This window comes from Limulus polyphemus, unplaced genomic scaffold (assembly GCF_000517525.1).
Source record: "Limulus polyphemus unplaced genomic scaffold, Limulus_polyphemus-2.1.2 Scaffold251, whole genome shotgun sequence".
NCBI classification, from domain to species: domain Eukaryota; kingdom Metazoa; phylum Arthropoda; class Merostomata; order Xiphosura; family Limulidae; genus Limulus; species Limulus polyphemus.
The window spans coordinates 779,870-782,979 of NW_013665861.1; the positions used below are offsets into that span (position 1 = coordinate 779,870).

The window sequence follows — 3,110 nt, forward strand, 5'->3', positions numbered from 1 at the left end:
AAAAAAAAAAAAAAAAAAATTTTAAGTACTTTAAGTTTCTTATTCCCTTCAAATTTGGTTCAATAATAGGATTTCACATTCTTTTACGTCTATAAATGGACCCTAAAAAGAGGTAGGTCCTACAAAAGAATTTTATAACAACTGAAAGGGCACAATAACTAGGCCCACTGCAATAACCAAATACGTATTAAAAATATCCTACAAGAATAAGGTCCTTTAAAAAGATCGTAACACCGATAAGGTTTCGTAAAAGAATGTTTACATGAATTATGTCCTGTAAAAAGGTCTCATTCACCTACAACGGAACTTTTAAAAAAGCCAGGTTTAGTAAAAGTGATTCAATCTTTCTACCACGATATATTTCTGTTTTTTATTAACATGTCGTACTGTTACGTAAACTCTTATATCACTTACGACGGGTTACCGTGTAAAACAAAATGACATTTTACCAGCAATATTTGTTAAGATTCTAACAAATGGATACCCCCGAGGATAATAGCATTGGTATTAATATATAACAAAATAAAATTCAACGTTTATCACACACAGTTTAGTGGTAGCTAGTATAGCTTAATAAAGAAAGGATCCTTTAAAGGATCAGACCATTACAGAAATAAGCATTGCAAGTTTTTAACTTTCAAGTCCTAGTAACATGCAACTGGCAAACAGCTAGGTTGCAAACACTATCTTGGACATTCCTAATATAACATATGAAGCTTTTTTAGTCTTTTAAGTTTACACAGACTATACCATAACTTTTGAAACGTAACAAAGCAACATGCAAGTTAACACCAAACTAATATCCAGAACTGCTCTGAGCAGCAACTACTTGAAAAACAATAACAAACTGAACTGGAATAGTTTCCAGCATTGTTTAACCTTAGAAATAGTTTTTAAGTCAATAAAAACACTATCAGTCACCAGTGACTTAGAATTATGTTCAAACCCAAGTTAGCAGAATTAAAAAAAAAGTTTTAAACTTTTGACCTCTTAATTTCTCTTTGTTATCAATACAGATTAGAATAAAACAACAGAAAATGTTTTTTTGTTTTCAACGCATGTCTAACACAATTTGTTATTCTTGACTCAGACTCTAACTTAGGAAGTTGAATCAAGAAGATAACACTAGTCATCAATAATTTCATTCCCTACTGGTTAAATATTAAACTTTAATGTTTAAAACATAGTTACTTCAGGATAGGCTGCTTTTTTATTCCTTGTTTCCTGGAGAAAAAAGATTGTACAGTAAAACCTTTTAATCAAACAGTTCTTAGCAAATTATCAATGTCACCATTTCAAATTGTCTTTTTCAGAGTACAACAAAAAAAAAAAGATATGTTTAATCCTCATTGTAGCTATGTCCAAATTTGATAAACAATGGCTGTACAAAAATTTATCAAGTGTATTTAAATACTTACTGAAGGTGGTGGTGTGTACCTTCCAGCCAAAAATGGTTGTTCCTCTCGATTAGATGAACTACTACTCCTGTATAAAAACAAGTTTTTAGCGATTAGAAGATAAGCAAGAGCCCACAGCCACAGGTTTCCAGTCATAGCTGAACTAACCAGACAGCTCTGGGAATTGTTAAATTAATTTTAACATCTGTAAGTACTAAGAGATCTACATATTTTCATCACCTAGCAACAAAATTATTTGATTAAGTATGGAAGGAGACTATTTTTTGAAAACTGATTCTTTATTTTTGATTATCAGAATGTACATCAAAGTACCCACTATATGACAATGAGAGGGCAGAAATACTAATGAACTGACTACAGGCACATCTTCAGAAAGGTTACAACATAGAAACCAATCACCTATTTAACTACAGTAAGGCCATTATCAACCAGAAACCAATCACCTATTTAACTACAGTAAGGCCATTATCAACCAGAAACCAACCACTAATTGCCAACTAATCTATTGTCAATTAAAGGTGAGTACAAGGAATTTACCAACTAGTATAAATAATCAACTACTTGACTGAAGATCAGCCAGTAAGAATGTCATTATCTACCAACTGATTATAGCTATTTGGCTGAGGGAGCTTGCAGTCATTGTGTAACAACCAATCAACTGTTTCACAACTAATCCTCTCCAAGGGTGATTATATAAGGAATTTGTCAACTAGCAACTGATTAATTAATTGGCTGAGTGAGTTAATAGTCATCCCATAGCAACCAATCAACTGTTTCACAACTAATCCTCTCCAAGGGTGATTATATAAGGAATTTGTCAACTAGCAACTGATTAATTAATTGGCTGAGTGAGTTAATAGTCATCCCATAGCAACCAATCGACTGTTTGACAACTGATCCATTTCTCTCCAGGGGTGGTTATGTAAAGAATTTGTCATCTAGCAACCAATTAACCACTTATTTAAGGGAGAATCATCAAGAACATCATCAACTAAAACAACTCCTTTGTTTGGATGTTAATCCATTTCAGAGTAAGTTAGAATACAAGAAATTTATCATCATACAAATAGTTAATCCAGAATTTGGCTTAGGAAGTAAAAAAAAAAATTTACTAACCAACAATACAGCCTACTGTTTAACTAAAGGTGACAACAATACACACTACTGTTTAACTGAAGGTGACAACAATATACACTACTGTTTAACTGAAGGTGACAACAATACACACTACTATTTAACTGAATGTGACAGCATTAAACACTACTATTTAACTGAATGTGACAGCATTAAACACTACTATTTAACTGCAGGTAACAACAATACACACTACTATTTAACTGAAAATGAAAACAATACACACTACTGTTTAACTAAAGGTGACAACAATACACACTACTGTTTAACTGAAGGTGACAACAATACACACTACTATTTAACTGAAAATGAAAACAATACACACTACTATTTAACTGAAAATGAAAACAATACACACTACTGTTTAACTAAAGGTGACAACAATACACACTACTGTTTAACTGAAGGTGACAACAATACACACTACTATTTAACTGAAGGTGACAACAATACACACTACTGTTTAACTGAAGGTGACAACAATACACACTATTGTTTAACTGAAGGTGACAACAATACACAGTCTTGTTTAACTGAAGGTGACAACAATACACACTA

The 3,110-nt window shown here is 32.2% G+C and overlaps 3 long non-coding RNA genes across 3 annotated transcripts in view; 2 read left to right on the plus strand and 1 right to left on the minus strand.

The window, feature by feature from the left end:
* The window catches only part of LOC111085139, a 15,873-nt gene that overhangs the window by 5,142 nt on the left and 7,621 nt on the right, over window positions 1–3,110 (minus strand). The window contains exon 2 of the long non-coding RNA XR_002609983.1: window positions 1,419–1,485. This is a non-coding gene — a long non-coding RNA (uncharacterized LOC111085139). The remainder of the gene's footprint in view (window positions 1–1,418; window positions 1,486–3,110) is intronic.
* On the plus strand, window positions 2,186–2,964 carry LOC111085142. Its single transcript, XR_002609987.1, has 3 exons — window positions 2,186–2,629; window positions 2,795–2,827; window positions 2,927–2,964. It is a non-coding gene; the product is annotated as an uncharacterized LOC111085142 (long non-coding RNA).
* The window catches only part of LOC111085141, a 1,132-nt gene continuing 1,041 nt past the window's right edge, over window positions 3,020–3,110 (plus strand). Inside the window, exon 1 of the long non-coding RNA XR_002609986.1 lies at window positions 3,020–3,091. This is a non-coding gene — a long non-coding RNA (uncharacterized LOC111085141). The remainder of the gene's footprint in view (window positions 3,092–3,110) is intronic.